The 19,255-nt window shown below is 37.4% G+C and overlaps 1 long non-coding RNA gene across 2 annotated transcripts; it reads left to right on the top strand.

The window, feature by feature from the left end:
* Positions 1-1,017: 1,017 nt before the first annotated feature.
* Positions 1,018-18,931, top strand: LOC107312087 (uncharacterized). 2 transcript variants are annotated; one of them, XR_014944888.1, is made up of 3 exons: positions 1,018-1,128; positions 11,839-11,945; positions 12,854-18,931. It is a non-coding gene; the product is annotated as an uncharacterized LOC107312087 (long non-coding RNA). The 2 variants fall into 2 exon arrangements; XR_001554386.2 differs by lacking the exon at positions 1,018-1,128 and adding an exon at positions 8,516-8,606.
* The last annotated feature ends 324 nt before the right edge of the window (positions 18,932-19,255 follow it).

Raw genomic sequence — 19,255 nt, 5'->3', positions numbered from 1 at the left:
GTTATATTTGCTGGGATTGTTCAGTTTACTAGCATAAACAGTGTACAGGATGGCACAGCTCTCCTGTGAGGCATCTATTTTAAAAAGGAACAGTCAGGCTATGGAGCTACGAGAAAAAGTGCCAGATCTGAGTATAGAACTCAAGCCCTGACTGTAACACTAAGTTTATTTTAAGTGCTTTGCTCTCTCTGTTCCCAGACTTCTTGTTTGTACCCTGCTCACGATTCAGTCTGTCTGCTCCAGCTGGAGTTTACCTGGGAATAACTGTGAAGACATTTTTCTGTCATCCACACGGTCTTCCTTGCTGTACACAAGTTATTTCCTTCTATTTGATGTTGCAAGTCTTTTACATATATATATATATATATATATATATATTCTTTTCACATATTTTTTCTAGTACTATAGCTACTTTCTGACTATTATCAAAAGCTATTAAAAATTCTATTCATTTTTTTTTTTTTTCTGATTTTTTTTTTGTTAGGATTCAATACCATTTTTAGCATGTTAGTTTTGACATTAAAAAGATAAAGAAATGAGGGAATTAATCTTTCTTTAAAGGCAGAAATAATTGTAACCTCCGTAACTAGTGTGTGCCCCGGTGGCGCAGTGGTAGGAATGCCACTTTGCAACACCGGAGGCCTGGGTTTGAATCCCCCCTGTGGTGCAAGTGGTAGAAGTGCCGCTCTGCTACACAGGGGCTCAAATCCCGGGGGTTGGACTCGATGATCTCTAAGGTCCCTTCCAACCTGCACAAGACTGTGATACTGTGATAGTGAAATGCATATTCTTATGACATTTTGTCCTTTTGATGTGCTTGAGGTTTGCTTGCATCACAGTGATGTAGTTGATCATTTCTCTATTTGAGCCTAACTCATCATCAAATATCAGGTATTTCCTCTCTGTGTGATGATTGAGTTGCCAGAAGATGAAAACCATCAAGTGTGGGTGGTTTCAACAGCTGGTTAGAATCATATAATAGAATGGCTTGGGTTGAAAGGGTCCTTAAAGGTCACCTGATTCCTAATGGGTGGGCTATCATGGGGTACAGCCTACCTCAGAAATACTACCAGCCAGAACTCCTGCTAATGGGTTACTGTATGCTGTATGATGTCATACGGATTGAAGGTAGGTGTGCTTATGTGGAGAAGACACTCTTAGACCCCGTGAATTATCTCTTTTTCTGCTGTTGACCTCATCTCCAAACCAGCTTCCTGAGCCTTTTTCCTCTTCCTGATTCAAGCCTCACTTTATTTTAGTTATGGTTCTCAATATGCTGAGAAACAGCTATTCCTGTATCTTTACACTTTGTGCAGTCCCTCTTCTTACTGTGGTCAACTGCAGACTTCTTGAATTTTGTTCAGACCTTCAACGTTTGCCTTGCCTTGACCTGACATGCACTGTGCCTCCTTGGCTGCTGATGGGCTTTGGTCTTCTGACTGTGGCACCTGTCTTCAGGCACAGCCATATGTGTGGAGCATGGCCTGTCCCCTGCAGTCACACTGACTTATCTTGTACAGGCTCCTCCTCCTCTTCTGCAAGGCATGTGTTTGGTGACTGCTAAATCCATTATGTTTTGATTTTTCCCATTTAGTGCAGTGAGGGGAGGGATAACCTGATGGATGTGCCAGGCTGGCTGTGAACCACATGTGATAAACAGGTTATGTGAATGTGTCTGGCTGTGTTTAAATTTTCTTGTAGGAAGAAATGTGCCCATCCATAGCTACAAGTAAATTATTTTTCTGACTCTGGAGTCAGGAATCTGCTCCACAGTGACATGCTGTTATTAATCTGACTGCTTGGCATCACAGCATGTAATCAGCATGGAAATTTTACATCAGGAAAATCTACCACCAGTACAGTACTGAATCTTATTTGGTCTAGATATGTGATACAAAGATAACTATACTGGGAAGCCTGAGAATTGTATCTGTTGTTGAAAACAGAGTTTTTTGGAATAACTTTAAAACACAACCAGCAACCTAAATTCAAACCATAAACTGCTTTCTGTTCACTTTTTCTGTAATTTATGCACTACTCATTTAATTCAAAAAGTCTCTAAATTCTTTGCTCTCATGAGATATCTTCAGATTTTGTGAGCAGATCTCAGAGCTGGTGAAAATTTACCTGAGTGTAGGAGTTTTTTCAAGCAATCCAGAATTTATTACTGATCTGTGTAAATAGGCAGCTTTGGAAAGGATTCAGTTCCTTCTGAAATCACAGGGGTTTTCCCTTAAACACTGGGTTTTCTGGGGATACTGTAATGTCAAGTATCAGAAGTGAGCGCAGCAAGAGTGTGTGACTACTCATTGGGAGAACAGTGTAGAAGTTACAAAAGTAGGATACAAGATACTGGGTTATGGTTACCCATGCAACTTATGTTCTTCTATACCACATGATATATTTGCTTAAGACATCGTTGACTGGTTTGTAGAGGAGTTGAGTGGGGCTTTGGAAAACTGAGTTTTGCTCAGAAGAGAAATATGCTAAAAGTTTTCAGCTATGTAGGAAAGAATGATGTAAAATACAGCAAGGGAGATCAAGACTGGTATAGAAAACTTCCAAGTAAGTAAAATGTTCAGAACAGAAGCATGGCTAAATTTGGGAATGTAGAGCCTTTACTTGTCATGTTGTAGCTTTTGTTTTTTACAGTGTTTAAGCCAATCTTATTGCTGCTCCTGTATACCTACTCCTTGTGTTTGAAGTCCATAAAGCAACTCAGTTTTGGCTGTGTCAGTCCCTTGTCTGTACTTCCTTTCTTTTCTCTGTTTGTGTGTTTGCCCTTAATGCAGTTTCTTTAAGTAACACAGTAACAGCTTTACACGTTGGCTAGTCTCTCTAGAAAGTTTTATCTTAAAATTGCCTCAGTATTTTGAAAGATGTCTTAATAAATACCACTGTTTTAGTTCATATGATTGCCTTTCCTCTTTAATTACTCTCACTTTTTTTCCAGATGTCCTTTCTTTAGTGTTTACGACCACTCTCCCCACTGGCTAGAAACTCCTAATGTATTTCTGTGCTATTTAATTTTAAAGCAAGTGTCAAAAGAATAATCAAAGGGTAAATTTTCAAAATAAGTTATCTATCAGTTCCTTGGTTTGAGTTTGGTCTGATTTCCTTTGGTTTGGTTTCCTTGATCTGGCTTGGCTCTGTAAGCTCCATAGTTAGAGCATCTGGGGTCTTGTCTTCTGTCTTCTTTGAAAAACACTTTCCAAAAAGGTTTATTTTGTTGGTGGACTAGGGAATGTATGTTCCTGGACTTCCTTCTTGATGAACAAGATAATATATTTTACATTACAGGAAGTAGTCCTGTTACACAAATTAACCCAAGAAGTGTCTTATTTCTGTTAAATTATATATATCATTTTAATAGGTTAGAGTCTCAATTTGTATATGATTCCATTTTTTGGTGTGAATTGCTATTTTCTGACTTTGTTAAGGTACATTTTGTGATTCTTTTATGTTGTCAAGGGTGATCTTTATTCTACAGAGGAATGAAAAATTATTAATAGTTCTCTGATTTCTTCCCATTAAAAGAGAGCAAGAATTAAACAAACAAACAAACAAAAATACTGAGAATAAGAAAATACGGTGGTGATCTTGACCATTCAAAGAATATATAGGAGATTAGAAAAATCTATAAAGCCTTAATCCAAATTGTTACAATGAAGGACATCAAAACAGCATCAACAAAATCTTTCACTTGAGCTCATGGTTTGAACAAATTCTGTGGTATCAGCAATATGAAATAACGGGATACACAATGCATTGTTCTTCAGCGGAAAGTATTAAACACAATACCAAGAGGTGAAAGCAAGTAGACAACAGTACTTCTGATAGTGGCAGGGGATAATAATGTGAGGTGCATACAAATAAAGTTAAGAAATAAAGCTGCTGCCAGAAGCTTACAATTGTTCGGGAATTATTATAAGGAAGAGGTTAGGTCAGACAGGGAGGATATTTATTTCGTTCTGCTTTTTGGTAGTGAGGTTATCTAGAGCACTGTGTCCAGTGTTGTGCACTGAACCTCAGGGAGGATGTAAACAAATTGGAGAGAGCCCATGAAAGCACATTAGTGATTATGAGTGATTTATGAAACCTAAGCAGCAGGAAAAGGTTGAAGGAACTGTGGTGTTTTTTTACTGAAAGTAGAGAAGAAGAGGGAGGAGCTAGAGACATTTTGTGGTATGTTAAGGGTTTTTATAATAATGCCTCTGATCAACTGTTCCCTGGGGTCCCTGAAAACAAGAAAAGAGGAAAGCAATTGGATTTGAAGGAAAGATGTCTTAAGCAGGATATTAAGAAATCCTTTCTCACCATGAAAATCTGGGAGAAGCTGCATTAAGGAGCTGGTTGAACTAGAACAGTTGGAAAGAAATATCTGCTGGGGGTGGTCTAAGAATGTTTCAAAAGATCCCAGTGGTATAAGTGCTTTCCAGCCTTCTGTTCTTATAATTTTTGATCATTCCTGCTACATGGTTGCAATCTATACCTTTAAAAGAATGGTATGATATTAACTTTCAAAAAGATCCCATCACATCTGGGTGTAGGAATGATTGGATGAGATCTTTAAATGACCAGTTTATCTTTGTGGAAACACAACTTCAGTCCTTTCCAACTACATTATTTCTGTATTTCATCACAGAATGAATGTTTCAGGGAGGAGGAACTTCAAAGTAGGATCAACATCCCTGAGTGCACTCAAAGATTGGAACTCTCTCTCCTGGGCTCCCTATTGCTAGGCAGCTCAAAGTCCAAGTGGAGACTGGTGACAAGGGGCGTTTCTCAGGGATCAGTGTTGGGGCCAGTGTTATTTAACATCTTTGAAGGTGCTATGGACAGTGGGGTTGAGTGCACCCTCAACAAGTTTGGAGACAACACCAAGCTGAGTGGTGCAGTTAACACACTAGAAGGAAGGGGTGCTATCTAAAGGGGCCTAGACAGGCTTAAAAGGTGGGTCCATGCGAACTTCATGAAGTTCGGTGAGGCCAAGTGCAAAGTCCTGCACCTGGGTTGAGGCAATCCCAAGCACAGATACAAGTTGGGTGAAGAATGGCTTCTGAGCAGCCCTCAGGAGGATTTGGGAGTGTCAGCTGACGAAAGAATCAACATGAGCCAGCAAAGTGTGTTTGCAGCCCAGAAGGCTGACTACATCCTGACTTGCATCAAGAGGTGCATGACTCTCTGCTCTTGTGAGGCCCCACCTGAAGTACTGCATCCAGTTCTGGAGCTCCCACAACAGAAGGGCACTGAGCTATTGGAACAGTTTCGGGGGAGGGCCACAGAATTGGTCAGAGGGCTGGAGCACCTCCTCTGTGAGGACATACTGAGGGAGGTAGGGGTCTTCAGCCTGGAGAAGGGAAGGCTCAGGAGAAACCTTATAGCAGTATTCCAGTACCTGAAGGAGGCCTACAGGAAAGCTGGGTAGTGAATTTTTACAAGGACATGTAGCATGTGGACAAGGGGAAACGGCTTTAAACTGGAAGCAATTTAAACTAGATTTAGATTAGATATCAGGAAGAATTTTTTTTACTGTGAGGGTGATGAGACACTGGAACAGATCGCCTAGAGAAGTTGTAGTTTTCCCCTCCCTGGAGGTGTTCAAGTCTGAGTGGGATGGGGCTTTGAACAACCTAGTCTAAAGGGAGGTGTCCCTGCCTATAGCAGGGAGATTGGAACTAGATGATCTTAAAGGTACCTTCTAACCCAAATAATTCTACAATTCTATTGAGAAATATAGAATTTCTCTGTAAGGGAGTTATGATGAGCACCTCTTGAAGCTGGCAGCTGTGAGAGGAGTGTTTTCTCTTTTTACTTTGGGGCAGTATCCCAAGCTAGGAGCTACAGGGAAAGGGAAGAAAGGCACCACTACTGTTTTTCCATCATTTCTCTGTATTTAAGAGCTATTCTGCAGTGCAGCATGTGATAAACTTACTTGATTCTTAAAAGGTCATTTTCCTTTCAGGCTTAGGTTCAGGGATACCTACTTTATTAAGAAATTCACCCCCAAAGAAGACAGAATTCAATTCAGTTCAATGCAATGACAGAATTTCTAAGGAGTAAAAGTAGTGTGCACATGTGCAGAAAATTTTAGTCAGGAAACCCGAGGGTTTTATAGCATTTAATCTCCTGCCATTTTGTGTGGAATACCTGCTCCCTTCTGCTTGCTAAGAGCTGTTTGGACTTTCTTCTCTCACAGTTATGTAGTAAACTGCATATATCTGCATTTGTAGAATACAGTACTTATGTCACCCTGTGTCAAGGGTTAAATTGCTTATAGTAGAGTTGTAGAAAGCATTTCCAGTTTGGCTTAAATCTTCAAAATAAGTGTTTTGTAAACTTCACTTGTATATGGCATAAAATTGTTATTTTCATGCTGGTATGATTCAGGATGTTGCTTTGTCTCACATTGTTGTAAAATTCCTGGTCTTAATTCACTGGAGAAAAGTTTGCTGTCATTGCAGTTGAGGTTATGACAATTACTATATGGTTTTAATTGGCAAGAGGATCCTTTGAAAGCATAAGAAGTGTTTTGTTTTTAAAACTGAATAAGAAAATTCAGTCCTAGATGAAAGGTTACTGAAATGAGGTATCTGCAAACCAACTGCCTTTATCTCTGAAAATAGATTTTACATTTTCGAAGTGTCTATATCTATACCTACAGTACCTCTTAAACTGAAGGGATCTGAAGTCTGAATATGTATTACTAAGAAGCAGTAAAAGTTTTCTGTGTTTAAATAATAGCTTTCAGTTTTAAAAGCAAAATTATAGCTATAGCAGAAGAAAATAAAACTGAAAATACGTTGGAAAAAAGAAGTAAAACTCATAAAATACATTGAACTTGTTTTTATAGCGTACAAAGACCTTACCTTGCAAAGAAGCAAATGTTGGCAGATAAGAAACCTCCAGAACTGTGAGACCTTGATCTTCGGGCAGTGACTCTGCATTCAGAATACATGCTTCTGGAAATGTTTTGTGCAGAGAGAACCTCTGTTATCACAAAACTCTTAAGAATCAAAGTTGGCAGTGCAGTATCATAATTGCAGAGTGTTATTTCTATAGAGAGCTTGGTCAGTTGTTTTTGTTTTTTTTTTTGTTTTTTTTTTTTTCATAAGGCTTAATGTCTCTTCTTGTTAGGAGCTAAATCCAGTGGTTTCTAACTGTGAAATAGTTCTGTGATAAATTCCTACAAGATTAGAGGGGCTGCTCTGGTACAGCACTTTATCAAATTAATACGATTACTATTGTTTCAGATAACGTATGGTATTATTTGCTTCACTTCACTCCCTAACATTTCTTCCACTCTGAAGGAGAGCTGAGAAGTGCATTACATCAATTACAACATGGCATCCGCTGTAGTGTGGTGTATGGGATTTGTTTATCTCCTTGTTTTTCGATATTTAACCTCACGGCTCAAGGACCATTATGTGCCCAATTAACTTTGGTTTATATGCTCTGTGTGTTTTAAATCTGCAGCATTTTTTTTTCTCTAGAAAAATTACTTTACTACAAAACTGCAATCATTTTAGCCAGCATGGGCCGCACTGAGATCTGGGAGTTTATTACCTTATGGATCAAAAGAGAATGGATGTAGCTACTGAATATAGAGTTGAAAGGGGAAAGTTATGGTGTGGAAAAAATAAACATCAACAAAAACCAAGGATTGCCAGTACTCAAGCAAGTAGCCTTCCAACTAAGAACAGACCAATCCCAGCTGGAGTTGGGCTCTGGCCAGAGATATTTCAACATATTTCAGCATCCAGTCTTTAATCAGACATCTTGGTAAGGAAAACAACAGCAGGGAAAAACACACAACATAAAATCCTTCTAAACTTTCTTTTTCCGCTCTGTGAAAAATAAGGGTACTTAGAGTAAGGGAGTCAAGATAGCATATAATGAAGCTCTCAGCTAAGAATGTGATAATCCTTTTAAGGCAATAATGAGTAAGCACATTAAATTGCATAATAATTTCTCATCCCAAGAAAACGTCTGTTTAAAAAAAAAAAATCATAGGGATGTGATAAAGAGTTCTGATGGTGATGTGTGAACCTCTTCCAAATTGTGTAATCTCCTCCCTTCCATTCAAAGACACTAATGATTATTGTATGTTCAAGAAAGAAGATGAACCTGTGCAATATCTTTACTGTGTTTGTTGTACTGCTTCGTCTTATATACATGATAGGCTGTTTTTTAACATACATTGGAAAAAATCTGCTTGAAGCTATTGTTTGAGGTGATGGCCCAAAATAAAACCAAACAAAAAAACCCCTTGTTTAAATGAAACCACTTTCAGATGTGGATCAAGTCATATAGTGCAAAGAACAGTGGTATTTGCTCCAGTGACCATCCTATAAACAATTTTAAGCTGGATGCTAATGGCCATTATCAAAGTCTATGCGCACGTATATATTTTATAGACTACTGCCAAGTTTGTTGAATTCCCTGCTTGATGTCAGCAGAAGGACTTCTGATGTCACAGAATCATAGAACGGTTATGGTTGGAAGGGACCTTTAGGATCATCTAGTTCCAGCATACCTGATATAGGCAAGGACACCTCCCTTTAGACCACGTTGCTCAAAGCTCCATCCAGCCTTGACTGCTTCTGGTAGGGGGCATCCAGAACATCTCTGCGCAACTTGTTTCAGTATCTCACCACCTAGTGAGATACTTCTTCCTAGTGTCTAGTTGAAATTTACCCTCTTCCAGTTTCCAGTTCATTTCTGTATATAGCTGATACAGTTACATACCAGGAAATGGAGTTTACAATGTGATTTTTAAGAAAAGTGAGGAAGAGGTTTGTAGGCAGCAAATACATTAAGGTTTCTCCAGGATACAAAGTGTTTACAGTTTATTCTTCCAGTGTTGTGTGAAACTGGATATATATGTATGTGTTTTGAATGTGTGGAATGAAAGGGGCTGCATGAAAATACTTCCTGAGTTAAACAGGAAAGTATTATTCTTAAATTCAAATGTATTTTCAAAGTCATGAATGTTGATAAATATGAGGGACTGAAGAGTTGTCTTACTAAAGCAGGTTTTAGCTCTGGTTCTATCTGATCATGAGAGATTTTTGTGGCCTTGCAAGACAAGGATCAAAATGCTGGTGAGATTCTGCTGTTCTATTATAAAATATAGCATGCTCAACAATGAACATTCAAGATGTGCCTCTTTGAGAAGAAGCTAGATGATGTGACGACTATTATTTCCCTACTTTAGACTTTCCTGGGGTCCCTCATTTTGTCCTAGAAGTGACCTACACCCGTGGTTTTGTAAGAAGCAGTATGTGTAGCTAAGACACTTGCAAACATCTTCTCTCAATGAGGGAATGGAAAACCTTCATGAGCACTGCTTTTTATACAAAAGTCATTTGAGAAATCGTATTTGTGTAGTTATTGCCGCAGCCATACCCAAGTCCATGGAGAACTCAATGGATCCATTTTGAGATGAATAGATAACTATACAATTTCCCCAGAGGAACAAGGGAAATTAAAAGCACAAGGAAAGGTCAGGAAGAAAGTAGTAAATGATGAGGCATAATTATAGCTAGGCTACCACTCTGGAACTTATCATCATAGAATCATAGAAATACTTGGGTTGGAAAAGACCTCAAAGATCATCAAGTCCAACTGAATCATGTTGGTCTTCAGAAAGAGCTGTTGTAGCAGTTTGCAGGACCTCACATGCTCTTGCATATCAGTTTAAATTTTATAGTCTTCTTATCTACATGCCTTTTAGGTTGATCATATCCTTTAGGCATATACAGAAATAAGCTGTTTTTTAAAATGAAAAATATTAGCATTACTGTTTTGTCTTTTTTTTGCGTGTGTGTGTTTTACGTGAAATTTTGAAGACTGTTTGTGGAATACTTTATGTGCTAGCAGAACATGCATACATATGGGAAGTTATTTCTAATTCTAAACAAATAGGCATTTATAAATGTCAAGTATTAATGTTTATTTAGAAGCAATTAGTGATGGTAAGAAGGATGCTTTGTACTGCCAACATCCTATATATTAAAGTTGACTTATGGATCCTTGAGGACTGATTAGTCTTAGAAAAATTTCCACAGTAGCAGAATGTATGTATAATTACTTACAGATTTATTTGAAAATCGGCTCAAATAGTGGAACTTATTTTCCCGGCATGATTTCTGTTTTGTATCAAAAATACCTTCAAGGTGTCTTGTCCAAAACTACAGTGGTGACAAAACAGGTTTCTGAGCATAAAAGCATGTCTGCAGTAACCCAACAGAACAGAAGCCTACATGTTTAGTCTTTAATTTATATTGAAGGTTGATGCCATGGAAATGGATTTCCATATTCATGTGGAAGTATGGGCTGCTGTGAAAATGGCAAACAAGCTAAACTATGCTTATGTGGCCTGTGGAGTCTGCTGTAATGGAGAAACATAACAAAATCTATTAGCAACTCTACCTAGAAACATAAAGTAACTTAGAGAGTGTTTTTCCCTCCCTCATATCAGTGATAAAGCTGAACTGAAAGCTTTATTCATGGAATCACAGATTTTTGAACTCAAATTTGTTTCTGTCAGACACAAAATCTGCTTTACTACATAACCTAGAGCAAACATGCCTTATCTGCTAATGGCTGCTGTGGGGCAAGTTATTTCTCACTAGTTTCGAAGAGGTTGTTACTGAGCCTTTTCTCTTTGGTTGAATGATTAAGCACATCACTTGCGGAACAGCAAAGAAAAGAGAAATAAACCTTAATGCCAATGAAACTGTTTAGCAAAGACCTAATCTTGTGTTTCCTGCTTCCCATTCTTGGTCTTTGCTGACAAACTCTTTTTTCCTTATGTCTAGTTTGTCCATGCATCACTTCTTAGTACTATTGATTTTCATTGCCCTAAATATGCTGTTTCTGCTAAGAATTGGCTGTCAATGGCAGAATGAGGATAATTATGTCCTACTCCCAAGGGAAGTTTTAAAACAGTGGAGATGTGGAAGTTTCTTTTTCTTTTTCCCTTTTCCTTTTATTCTGCTGGAAACTTTCTAAACTAAGTGTGTCCATCCCTAGAGGGAACGTTTCTCAAAAAATAGTAATATGGGTAATTCATCAAGTTGAAATAGAATAGCATAATAAAAGTGGGGAAAGAATATACTGTAACAATGCAGGAAAGGCAGTGACATGGTGATATTATTCATATAGACAGACACTAGTGAGATGGAAGTTTAAAAAGCTGTCTGTTGCCTCAGGCATGTTTTAGTTTGCTGTTCAGTACAGTTTTCCAGTGTTTTTGCTTTTGTTGTTGCTGAAAAACAATAGAAAAATAACCATTAGAAATATAGAATAAAAAGATATATGTATTATTTTCTCAGAGAACCTTATGACATCTCAACTGGAACAAGATCTGTCAGACTGTGTACTTCACTATTCACCTTTCTGTTGCAACTCTGGTTTATTTGAGTAGCAATGGTATTCTGCAAGGATAGTTGTGTATGCATGTGTAGGCTCTAGTGAGTTAATTTTTTTTTTTTATTTTTTCAGGTGCCTAGATCCTAATTTTGCTCCTGCTTTGACACCCGTGGTGCTATATTATTGTTCTCTTATTTCCTTATTTTCTAGTGTTATGTTTTTCAGATCCTGTGTGAGGTTTCTCTTAATGCACAGTCTAGTAATTCTCCCAGAAGAAAGATTTTCTGCTTGCTTTTATAGTTTTTATTCATGCTGTGTGAGGAATGTGATAAGAATAAATGAGCAAAGTCTTGCCATCCCGTTTCCCGACATTTATGTAGCTGTAGATGTTTATGGATGACATAAGCATGGCTACCATCTCGAAATTTTCATTTTTTGTTGTTCTGTCTCCTGGATAAATAGTGATAGACTCCTGAACACAGCATTTCACAGAATTGTAGAACAGTAAAGGTTGGCAGCGAACTCTGGAGACCAACTGGTCTAAGACCCGCTCAAGAAGGGACACCCAGGTAGGTTGCTCTTGTCTGAAGATCTCCACAAAAAAGATTCCACAGCCTCTCTGGGCAATCTGTGCCAGTGCTCCATCACCTGCACAGTAAATAAGTGCTTCTGATATTTATATGGGGCATCTTTTCTTCCAGTTTGTGCCCATCTCTTCTGAAGACAATATATTAACTTTAGACATGAGTGTATGTTTAAACCCTTTTAGAAAGCTCCATGTTTGAATTTCTCTGCTGCTATTACCAGTAGTTTTCTTTAACCTTCTTTTTACTTTTCCATTTTGCTGGAGGACTTAGAAGTTTTGCCCTTCCTATCTTTCAGCGCTTCGTGACAATTTCTACTCTCTATCTTTTGGAGGGATATAGAGAAGGAGGGAAGAAAATCAGAAAACAATACTTTTCAGTTCTGACTGACCGCTCCTCTTATCCAAATAAGTCGAGAGCCCAGAAATAAGATAAAAACACAGAAAGCTCTGTTATTTCTGTAGTGATTTGTTTTCCATTTGATCAGGCTAAGATCAATTGGGGTGAGCAAAAGGTCTCTGAGAAGTAAAACAAAAGTTAAACCATAGTTTTATGTGAGCTTTTTTTTTTTTTCTGTGAAGATTTATTTTCTTTTATATTATGAAGAACCAGTAGTGCTATCAACTATAAAAGATTAGATTGGTACATCTTGCCAGGGTTTATAGGATCAGGCAGGGCATGGTGAAAGTTTTCTGGTTTCATTTTACCTTCATAAATTCATAGCATTAGCTTTCTGTTCTTGGCTCGAGTAATATGGGCTCATAGCTTCCACTGCGTTCTTTCTACAGCTCACTTTTCACCACCATTCTCCTGTTTCCCACCTCCTGTTTTTGGACAAAAAGTGAGTTCCCAAAAGAATTTATGATCTCTTCTGGTTGCCTTTTCTTTACCAGAATTCAACTCCAAGGATGTACCAACTTTGGTTTTACTCTGTTGTGGAGAAGAAAAATGAATTCCAAGTTGGATGTGGTAACATTTTTCTACTTGGAAGGAGTACAGCCTCGACTGAGAGAGTACTAAAGGAACTATTCCAGATGCAGTAGGCTGGCTTCTACTGTAGACTTGAAAACTAGAAAAATTTAAACTCATTATACAAAGAATTTTGGATTCTGGACCCAGAAGCTTCAATAAAGTGTTTGTAGTTTGGTGTCAATGTATGTAACATGGTATGATGATATTCTTTACCTCAGCTCTGTTCATTTCTCTTATGAAGGTAACACAGCAATAATAATTATGAAGGAAGAAAGGATGAGCAAGCACCATATGTTCCCATCATACTAGTATGGGAGGGAGAGACTGGAAGGCCATGATATTTCCAGCAATAATGTGGGGTCATGCAGACAATTGTTGTGATGGTGAGAGAACATTTATTTCTTCATATGGGAAAGGCTACTGGATCTAATATCTAGGAGATCAGAATATCTAAGAGATTTATACCTACTGGTCCACTGGAATCAAATCTATTGGCCATGGGGACTGAAGTGATACCTTCCGGCCCAGTCCAGGAGGACCAGACTGCTGCTATTTACATATTCCATAAAGCAGCTTGTTTGAGTAAAGATTGAGTAAACAGAATGGGACTAAACTTATGTTGTCTTTATCTGCAACATCAATCACAAATGCATTGTGTGATACAAGTGATACCAGTCTGTAGTGATAACATTCAATGGGGAGTTGGGAAACATCTACCCTTTGTTTTTCATGAAGCTTTCTTTCCTTGAAATGTAAGTGATCACTTCATGTGAGTCTTCAAATTAAGGAAATAGCTTAGTGATGCTATAAATTAGAAGGAACTCGTGCCTGTAAAGTAAGTATTCTTTTCTCATACTTTTACAAACCTATACTTGTAACACCTTGCAATGTGACCTTTTGAGGTGCTCTCATCTCAGTTTGGCAGAATTGGGAACAGGGAAAATAATGTAAATGAATGGAGAGAAGAACACAGTGGAATTCATGAAATGCTCTGCCTCCCTGTTCTTTTTTTTTTTTTTTTCTTTCTAGGATGATGACCTTCCCTGTGTCCTTTAAGGCAATCCACAGCAGTTTTACTTGTATCTTTAATGTTTCATTCAACATAGTGTAAGACCATGAATAATGAAGTTTACACTGTACAAGGAGGGCAGCTATTGATTTACACATGAGCTATGTCTCATTTATTAATCTGTAAGTCTTATGCAAATATATGCATGATAAGAAATTAAATCAATGCCTGTCATTTATTCTTTAAGTTTGCATTCTTTTACAAGTATAAATTTGACATTAATACCAGTTTACAGGAATGTTATTGCTGAGAGAGCAATGACTTTACACTGGTGTGCAAATCACTCATATGAGCTGAAAGAAAGCTTTTGAAAAGAGTGTATATAACCTGAACCTGCTGTCCCTCGAGTTTCATTTTTATAGGTGGTCTTAGAGCTATTTTTTAAAATACAGATTATTCAAGGATTGAACTTTAATTGCTTGCTTTTACTTTATTATTATTATTTATTTATTTATTTAAATGATATGATTTTGAGGCATGGGTCTGGAGCATAAAACCGAGGGTGAGAAACATAGAAATGAGGCAAACAGCTTATTACTTCTCAAATGAGCTACCATTAAAGTCCAACTGTGCTTTCAGCTCATCTAACCAAGAAGTAACGGTGTTAACTTCAGCTGGATGTCTGAATCCTAAACTAAAATCTTCAATAGCGCTGTTACCATGAAAAGTTTGCAAATGACAGAATTCCAGTAACACCCTTGTTGCACTGAGCATGAAGGTGACTCACGTATTCATAGTTCAATTCAGCAGCTGGTCTCCTGCAACTGCAATGTGAAGTGAGGCATACTGAAGCACCCTGCTACTTGATATAGGAATAAGTTTTGCCTTACCTTACAGGGCCTAGTAGTTGTCAGGATTTCTCCAGAGTTGCTCAGTACTCTGGACTAAGATTCATGATTTAATGTTTGAGAGGAAACACTCAAGGCTTTACTTTTTCCAGGTGAGAAGAAGGTAGTTTCCTTGATTCAATAGAAATCTGTCTCTAGAAATAGAGACAGGCTTTTCACAGCAGTATGTGGCAAGAGAATGAGTGATCGGAGGCATTAACTGATAGGAGAAAATCAGATTAAGAATAAGTAAATAAACACATTAATAATGAAAAAAAAATGAAAATATTATTCACTGTGAGGATGGCTATGTAACAGATGGGGTTGGTCAGAGAGGTAGTATACTCTTTGCCCTCAAAGATTTTTAAGACCCAACTGGTTGAAACTTTGAGAAAGTCCATGGCTGATATTGCTTAGAGCAGGCTGGAAATCTCCTGGTCACTCCAAACCTTAGTTATCCTATGCCAATTCTAGCTGTTAGAATATCCCATCAGGGACAACCATAGAAAACATCCACTTGTATGAAATTCCTGAAAAGGTTTATAAGCTGAGAAGAGAATCCTATGATATCTGGATCTTGTGTCTTGGTGAGAACAAAAATATAATGAGAGAAGAGGAAGTTTTCTTCTTTTTAAGATCTTATGTACAGTCTCTAACTGGGAAGTGGGAAGTGTTTAATAGGATTGGACAGGAGACCATTAGATCAATTCAGATTAAAAAAAACCCAAATCCTTTAGATAAAACTGTGGACCCTGCATGTACAGTTTGGGAAGCACTGCCTGTTGATTGTGGGAGTTGAATAATTATAAAGAAATTCTATGATGAGAGTTTGTGGAATTGTTCCTCACTCTTTACCAGGTAACTGTGCATTTTAGTGGTACCATAATACCTAGTGATTTCTTGATACAGGCGAGATACTGGGAACCAGAAGCCTATGTCTGAGTAATAACTTCATTATTTTGGCAATACAAATTATAATATTTTTCTTATTTGCATGTTAGATATGAAAACGCCTTTTCCATATTTTAATACATCTGAATTCAAGCAAGGTCTGATTATGTATTGTTGTGTGAGAAAAGTAATGTTTTTTTCCATCAAGTCATCTGTAATTTAACATATACTAAAGAAATACATTTAGTCATGGTGATAGAAACAGCAAAAACACGTTTGTTCTTGAGAAACGTAAGATCTTATTTCCTTAAGATAAATTTTCTTTCATTTTTTGAATTGTATTTCTACCTTTGCCATCTTTACATATTTTGAAACAATCAAACTGAAGAAGTGCTGACCTTGAGATTGTGCTCTGGGATTTATTTTGCGCTACTATGAGGTGGAAATGTCACAAGAAAAGAAATATCCCTGTTCTCGTGGAATACATTTTTAAAGCATGGCTTTGAAGACTCCAGGGGTTAAGATAAGCATTCTGCATGAAAATCTGCAGGTTTGAATCAGCTGTCCCTAATGTTATGACCCCATTTCAATACAAATTGCTCTGTGCACTGAGCTAGTTGTGGGTTACTTAAAATCAAAAATCAATCTCTTTCTGCTTAGAGTCACATTTCAAAAATTCCTTCAGAATTTTTCATAGTGAATACATTTGCACCTGTCAGTTCACAGGGGCCTATCACTGCCTTCCAGGAACAAAAAACATCGGAAGTAAGTGCTGATGGGTTTTTATGACTCATTGAAGACTAGAGCTATGTGAAACTGGGTTTAATTTCTAAAAATCAATAATTCTTTTAAGGACTATGTGTTTCTGATAAGTATTCTTACCTTACTGGAGAAATGAATGCACTCAGTGTAAAAACTGAAAATAGATTTTCATTCAAGTTCAGACTGAAGTAGTTCTGCACACGGTTCTGCTAACAGAGTTCTATCATTTAGTTCAAGGGAAGCAGTTGTGTAATACATTAGAGGCATCTGAGTCTGCTGCAATGGAAATGAATGACGAACCCAGCCAGGATTTGGCAGAGAGGAACTGGGATTTCAAAATAACACTGAAAACTTCTGGGAGCTGAATCACATAATGCCATGAAATTTGTTTGTTTCAAATTTTGCCCTCCTCTTTTATTGTGATATATGGAACCCATTGTATTTCACAGTCACTTGATGGCACCACACAATTTCCTTCACACTGGAAGCCTCCTGTTTCATTCAGAGAAAAGAAGTAGCAATTTTTCTCTGTGTTTGTATTGGCCTGCTTAGACCATTTTGGAAAGCTACAAAATGTTCTGGATAATATATCTTGAATGAAAAGTTTTCCTGGCTTTTTTTTTTTTTTTTTTTTTTTTTTTTTTTTGATACTATCAGCTTCTCATATAATTCTGCTAAAGAAAACTAAAGCAAACTACATAATCAGTGTTCTATCTTCTCTGTCACAATCTCAAAAAAATATACGGGTATTTTAATTTCACATTTCAGAAGCCTACATTTGCACTGTTTGTTCCTCAGCTGAAGAGATATAACACATACACAGTGTGTTTCACTTCTGCATTCTCATAATTAACCTTCTTGTAAGCTGTGCACAGAGGGTGACTGCATCCTTGGCTATACACGCAGAACCCTCTCTTACACTGTCAGTAAGCTATCCTTCCTGCTTACCAGGACAAGATTCTCAGTTTGCCATGCTGTCAGTATTTACTTCTTGTCTACCACTTGCTTGCTTTAACAGTGTTAATTGATTTACTACTGATTCTTCATTACTAGAGAAGTGATAAAAGATCACATGGGTACGCTGTACAAGTGAGTTGTGCTTCTCCTATAGCATCACCTCCAGGCACCGCAGAGGATCTCAGCAGTTCTGGGGCATTCAGTGTTCGTGCAACTGGTAACGAGTGCAAGAGTGATGCTAGTAACAAAACCTGGTGATGTGACAAGAAAGCATTACTTTCCCAAGGTATCTGTGAATTTGTTAGGATATGTTTAAAATCTTCAAACCAGTTGGCAAGAACTAATTAAAGAGACAGTGAAAGCAGAATGGAGGTGGGTAATATATGTTCTGTTTTTGTAAATGGTTTGACTTTAAGTAATCTCCAGAAGACAGGAAAAGAACAATGCTGCTATTGCAAGAAAGAACTTTTGTTTACTGCAGTGAAGGTGATAAAGGGTTTCAAACAGAGTCCTGTTAAAATGCAATTGCAAAGGAATCACAGAAATTCAGAACCTGCTGAAAGTCAGAAGCTATAGTTGGTTTGGTGAAAAGTTAACTTCATTACTCTGTTAATCTTATTTCTGAGCTTGTTTAAAAGAAGCAGATTTGCAAATGACTTTGGATTCGTCAGGAAGATAATTTTATGGGGCACTTGGACTTGGAAGTAGGCGTTTTGCAGATTAAAGCATATGGTGTTTGAATCCTCCCTGTCTGTCACTGGGAACAGATGATGCCAGCCCACTCAAGCCTTTAGGCTGTATGGCACTTTGTAGAGTTTCTGCCTATAAGTAATAAACTTCCAGAAGAACTCACTGAAAGAAGCCGGCAGCTGTAACAAAAAACCCAAAACCTCATTACTGAATAACAAAAAGGCTAATAACTCACTACAATACTCAGTAGCCTTTAATAGCTACTAATCCTTGATAGCTTTGACTAAGATTAACCATGTTCTCAGGGGCCTTTAAAACACATAGTTAAGAGCTATGTATAAGTTTGTGTAGACCAAATTCCAATGATAATTCCTTTAAGAATTAAGAAATCAGGTTGAAAACAGATTTTTTTTTCTCTTCAAAATCTCCAGACTGGGAAGCACTCTAAACCTTTAAAGGTTTAGGTTTGCATCAGTTTCCCATTTATTGCTAGAAGGAGAAGTTTTAGTCATAGAAATATTTAATAGAACCTCCAGATGTCGTCATTCAGCACCATATTTCACTATTGGTCAGGTAGTATTTTTTATCAGCAGTTAGCAACAATGAAGAATTCCAAATACTGTGTGAATTTCAGTATATCCCGCTTAAAGCAGGAAGAATTTGTTTACTTCTTATACAGATATTTAATCACAGTAAGCTGATTACAGGAGTTTTTCTGTCTTTTCCAGCTAGCTAGGTCTTAACATTATCACCGAAAGCCTTTACAACTGCAACTAAAGCTGTGTTGGAATATAATGCCATTCACAAGGAGAACTGATCCCATCTGTGTCCACTAATTTTTAAAATCACTAAATATTATTTATGGTCTGTTCTAAGTATTATATGCCTGGAAAAACATGGTTCTATAATTTTCTGTAATGCTTCTTTTAGTAATGCTGTAATAAGAGGGGATGCTGAGATCCTGATTTAACAGGTAATAATACAGGTGTTGGAAAAGACACACATTCTTTGCCTTGATTCCTATGGAACTTACAGATGTCTACAAAAATATCTAGTAGATGTTCTATTGCAGTTGCTATTTGCCATATCAGATAGTGGTAACAGAATGAGTAAGATAATTAACCAAA

Source organism: Coturnix japonica, chromosome 3 (assembly GCF_054131305.1).
Source record: "Coturnix japonica strain WE chromosome 3, WE-NBRP24, whole genome shotgun sequence".
NCBI classification, from domain to species: domain Eukaryota; kingdom Metazoa; phylum Chordata; class Aves; order Galliformes; family Phasianidae; genus Coturnix; species Coturnix japonica.
The sequence above is the reverse complement of the archived record's forward strand: the minus strand, read 5'-3'. Positions and strand labels throughout refer to the sequence as shown.